This window comes from Rhinoderma darwinii, chromosome 4, assembly GCF_050947455.1.
Source record: "Rhinoderma darwinii isolate aRhiDar2 chromosome 4, aRhiDar2.hap1, whole genome shotgun sequence".
NCBI classification, from domain to species: Eukaryota; Metazoa; Chordata; class Amphibia; order Anura; family Rhinodermatidae; genus Rhinoderma; species Rhinoderma darwinii.
In genome coordinates this window covers 28,860,225-28,866,247 of record NC_134690.1, presented here as the reverse complement: position 1 = coordinate 28,866,247, position 6,023 = coordinate 28,860,225, and positions in this window count along the sequence as shown.

Below are 6,023 nucleotides of genomic sequence, written 5' to 3'. Positions count from 1 at the left end.
CTCATTTACACGAGCGTATGCATTTTGCGCGCGCAAAAAACGCTGCGTTTTGCGCGCGTATGCATGGCGTATGCACTGCGTATACGCAGCCTTGTTGCGTTTTAAACGCGCAAAAGGCATTTGACAGCTCCGTGTGTCATGATGCGCGGCTGCGTGATTTTCACGCAGCCGCCATCATAGAGATGAGGTAGTCGAGGCCCGTCACTGTCCAAGGTGCTGAAAGAGCTAACTGATCGGCAGTAACTCTTTCAGCACCCTCGACAGTGAATGCCAATCACAATATACACCAACCTGTGAAAATAAAAAGACTTTCATACTTACGAAGAACTTCCTGCTTCCCCCAGTCCGGGCTCCCGGCCGTTGCCTTGGTGACGCGTCCCTCTCTTGCCATCCGGCCCCACCTCCCAGGATGACGCCGCAGTCCATGAGACCGCTGCAGCCTGTGATTGGCTGCAGCCTGTGCTTGGCCTGTGATTGGCTGCAGCCTGTGCTTGGCCTGTGATTGGCTGCAGCCTGTGCTTGGCCTGTGATTGGCTGCAGCTGTCATTTGGACTGAACTGTCATCCCGGGAGGTCGGACCGGAGTTATCGGTAAGTCAGAACGTCTTTTTTTTTTTACAGGTTCATGGATTTTCGGAGCGGAAGTCACTGTCCATGGTGCTGAACCAGTTTAACGCTTTCAGCACCGTGGACAGTGACTGTCTCCTGACGTCGCGTACCCGAACATTTTTTACCGGTTTCGGTCAAAACGAGTTTGGCCGAACCCGGTGAAGTTCGGTGCGCTCATCTCGAATTTGACACTCCGTTTGGATGTTTGTAACCAGAAAAGCACGTGGTGCTTTTCTGTTTACATTCAGGAGTTTGACAGCTCTTGCATGATTTTCGCGCATGCAACGCAGGACCGTCAGTGTGGCATGCGTTGTTTTCACGCACCCATTGAAGTCAATGGGTGCGTGTTGCGTGAAAAACGCAAGAATATAGAACATGTCGTGAGTTTTACGCAACGCACTCACGCAGCGCAAAATTCACGCATCGTCTAAACAGCCCCATAGACTATTATAGGTGCGTACGACACGCGTGAAAAGCACGCGCGTCGCACGCGCGTATAATACGCTCGTGTAAATGAGGCCTAAATCTGGCTATAGACCGGACAATTTTCCCCCAGTCTGACTGGGTTTTCCAAAAATTCTTCAATAATGAGAATCTGGTTGTTAAAGGGCCATACACGGCAAAATACCTGCAATTATGGGAATGCGTTTCCAGGTGGAATATAATATTTGACACATTTTTAATCAATCAGAATCATTAACCATACACATAATAATCATCGGTAATGATCATATTTTAAAGGAGCAATCCGGTTTCCGCAAATTAAGGTTCTGCATTATATAATGAGAAGTTATAAAATTTTCCAATATAATTTCTGTATCAATTCATCACGCTTTTTAAGATCGTTGCTTACGGTCATTCAGTGGGAACCTTCATTTGTTTATTTTCCATGGAACTGTCCTGGTCATGAGCTGGACGCACAGCTGCACAGCTCGTTACAGTACAGTCATGAGAGCTGCGTCTTGTACCAAGCCGTGCACCTGTGTGTTCATCACATGACCAAGAGAGTTCTCTATGCACTGGAAGTAAACGATGAAGGGTCCCATTGAATGACAGCAAGCAGAGATCTTAAAACCGTGAGGAATTGATACAAAAAGTTTATAGGAAAATAAAGAATATCCTTTAGTTGTTGAAACCAGAATAACCCCTTTAACCCCTTAATGACCGGGCCATTTTGCACGTTAATGACCAAGGATTATTTTTTGTTTTTTCACGGTCGCATTCCAAGAGTCGTAACTGTTTTTGTATTCCGTCTATATAGCCGTATAAGGGCTTGTTTTTTGCGGGACGAGTTGTATTTTGTAATTGTACCATTTTTAGATGCTTATAATTTATTGATTAACTTTTATTAACTTTATTTTAGGAGTATTGAAAATAAGCAGCTATTCCAGCATTGATTTTCACGTTATAAATTTACGCCGTTTACTATGCAGCGTAAATAACATGTTAACTTTATTCTATGGGTTGGCACGATTACGGGGATACCAAACATGTAAAGGTTTTATATGTTTTTTCTACGTTTGCACAATAAAAAGCCTTTTAGAAAAAAAAATCTTGTTTTTGCATCGCCGCGTTCCAAGAGCCGTCATTTTTTTATTTTTCCGTCGATGTGGTCGTATGTGGGCTTGATTTTTGCGGGCCAATGTGTAGTTTTCATTAGTACTATTTTGGGGTACATAGGACTTATAGATTAATTTTTATTTCATTTTTTATGGGGGGGAATGGGAGAAAAGAGAGAATTTTGCCGTTGTTTTTTGCGGTTTTTTTGGACGCCGTTCATCCGGCGGTTTAATTAATGTGTTCATTTTATTGTTCAAGTTGTTACGATCGCGGGGATACCATATATGTGTATGTGTGATTTGTTTTGACACTTTTACTAAATAAAACCACATTTTATTTGATTTTCACTGTAATTATGTTTTTATTTTTTTTTCACCAACTTTATTTAACTGATTGACATTTTTTTTTTTAGTCCCACCAGAGGACTTCACTATGCGATGTGCTGATCGCATATATAATGCTTTGGTATACTTAGTATACCAAAGCATTATTGCCTGTCAGTGTAAAACTGACAGGCAACCTGTTAGGTCATGCCTCCGGCTTCGCCTAAGGCTGGGTTCACACGACCATGTTACGTCCGTAATGTACGGAACGTATTTCGGCCGGAAGATCCGGACCGAACACAGTGCAGGGAGCCGGGCTCCTAGCATCATAGTGATGTACGATGCTAGGAGTCCCTGCCTCTGCGTGGAACTACTGTCCTGTACTGAAAACATGATTACAGTACGGGACAGTTGTCCTGCAGCGAGGCAGGGACTCCTAGCATCGTACATCACTATGATGCTAGGAGCCCGGCTCCCTGCACTGTGTTCGGTCCGGGTCTTCCGGCCGAAATACGTTCCGTACTTTACGGACGTAACATGGTCGTGTGAACCCAGCCTAACAGGCAGATGCTGAAGGCAGACCTGGGGGTCTTTGTTGACCCCCCGCTGCCATGGAAACCCGACGGCGACCCGCGATTTCTTTGCGGGGGCGCTGATGAGGTGACAGAGGGAGCTCCATCCCTCTGTCAAACACATTAGATGCCGCTGTCACTATTGACAGTGGCATTTAATGGGTTAAACTGCCGGAATTGGAGCGCGCTTCGATTCCGGCAGTTGCAGCAGGAGCCAGGCTGTGTATAACAGCCGTGCTCCTGCCGCTGATCGCGTGGGTACAGTCTCAGTACCCGCACCATCACAGGACGGATATATCCGTCCTCCTGCGCGAACTAGCAGCTGCTGAGGACGGATATATCAGTCCTTCGGCGTTAAGAGGATCTTTCTCTAGTTTAGTAACGTCCTGTCTCCTAGCTAATCTAATAGGCGCTGTCACACTGATACCAGTGAAAATTGTGTCCCAAAAAGTTTTGAGCTTTTTTCAAAATATGCAAATGAGGCTATATTAGACAAGTGGGCGTCAACACCAGTGATTGTCCTGAGGTGGAGCCTCCTCACAGCCTCTGACGTTGTCCAATCAGCATGGAGCTGCTTCACACAATGTGAGAGACTGAGGCTGGAGGGAAGGGGGATCACTCCAAACAGCCATATCTCGGGCTGTGGACCACCTAGAACAGCGGTTCTGGTGGCATATGAAAGATGAGATTCTAATCTTTCACATGGCACCAGGAAAGCTGTGAAACAAGCGCAGATATCGCCAGTTAAAAACACATACGGGAATGGAAGCTGTATACTATAAGATCAAGCTGTGTTGCTGGGCAGGGGGAGAAGCTGTATTCTGATTGGACAGCGTCATACAGAAAACATTACACCACCCAGAGTGAAGAGTCACCTCCTATTTCGCTATTAGAGCCACATCAGCATATTTAGAAAGATGCTCATAACTTTGCAAATAATAAACGATTAAAACGATTTTGAAAAAAAAAAAAATCACACTGTAGTTATCAGCATCATAGCGCCTATTAGATTAGTTAGGAGATAGGAAATTAGTAAACTACTGACAGATCCTCTTTAAGGTGTACACTCATTCATCTCCAATAGACTACAATGGACAGTGCCTGCCCACGTACTGCCAACTTTCCTCGAGTCCTCTCAGGTATGTACGGTGGGAACCCTTCTCCCTATGATCACTACTTTATCTCACATCTCTCCAGTCCTGAGGCCTAAGGGCCCGTTCAGATGAGCGTGTCACCTCTGTGTGACAAGCGTTAAAACAACGGCCGTCACACACATGTATTTCAATGGAGCCGTTCACACAACCGTTATTTCAGCGGAGCATCTGAATGGTCCGTGAAAAAAATAGGACATGTCCTATTTTACTGCGTGTCTTGCATCTCTCCATAGACTGGTCCAGGGATCTCAAGCACGCGGGCCGCATGCAGCCCCTGGGGCTGTCATCTGTGGCCCGCGGGACACAGAGCCGCAAGTGCAGGCTCTGCTCCAGGACTCTGTAGAATCACCTGATATCGCTGTCCACATATGGACAGCGATGTCTGGGGCTTCCCCGGAGCCGGAGTCCCATGCAGAGCGCTAGTATAGGCTCTGCTCTGGGACTCTGTGGAATTCCCCGACATCACGGTCCATATATGGACAGTGTTGTCAGGGTCTTCCCCAGAGCGGAGTCCCGGGTAGATCGCTAGTGCACTCTGCTCCAGGACTCTGTGGAATCCCCGGACATTGCTGTCCATATATGAAAAAGTGTTGTCAGGGTCTTCCCCAGAGCGGAGTCCCGAGCAGAGTGCTAGTATATGCTCTGCTCCGGGACTCTGTGGAATCCCCTGACATCGCTGTCCACATATGAACAGTGATGTCAGGGGCTTCCCCAGAGCGGGAGTCCCAGTGATGGCAGGAGCAGATCTGGAATCCCAGGTAGAGTGCTAGAAGCGGCTCTGCTCCACGACTCCAGCTCTGGGCAAGCCCCTGACATCACTGTCCATATATGGACACTGATGTCAGTGGCTTCCCCAGAGTTCCGGCGCAGAGCCTATACTAGTGCTCTGCTCCGGGACACTGGCTCTAGGGTTGCCCGATATCACTTTCCTGTCCAGGAGCATCCCCTGATGTCACTGTGTATGGACAGTGACATCAGGGGCTCCAAAAGCAGAGGAATCCCCAGCCAAAGCGTCGGCAACAGTCTGGCTGGGGATTCTACTCCTAGAGGGAGCCCCAATGAAGCTATCCACTTGGGGTGTGTGTGGCAGCGTCTGCTGAGGGCACTGTGGCAGCATCTGCGGAGGGCACTGTGGCAGCGTCTGTAAGTGGGTGTGGCAGTATCTATAGGACGGCACTGTGGCATTATCTACAGACGGCACTGTGGCATTATCTACAGACGGCACTGTGGCAGTATCTACAGAGGGCTCTGTGGCACTATCTAAAAAGGGGCTGCCCAATCTTGACATGTGTGTCTGCCAACTGAGCCGTCGGACTGCATTTAGCGACGCATACTGGAAAACTGGATAGTTGAAATAAGCACGTGCAAATTTTAAGCCTAGCGGTATTATTATAGTAGTGTAGTATTATTATAATAATGTAATGTAGTATTATTATTATAGTAATATAGTGTTATAGTAGATCAAATAACTGATTAACAATAATTTTGTATTGTATCAAATTTGAAAGTAATGCGGCCCATCAACTTCCCATTTTTTCTGTATGTGGCCGAGTTATCCGGCCGAGTTTGAGACCCCTGCTCTAGTCTATGGGGGATCCGTGACAACCCATCCCCCACGGGTGAACCTCGGACTTGAAAAACGTCCGTTTTCCACGTCCGAGTTTGCCGGCGCTCGTCTGAATGTAGCCTAAGAGAGATGTTTACATACACATAGGTGTAAATGATACAAACAGCTATTCTTAGGCCCTGTTGTTCTTTTGGCCTCCGTCTGGCTGGTATACAAGTATGGAATAGTATAGTAGACTA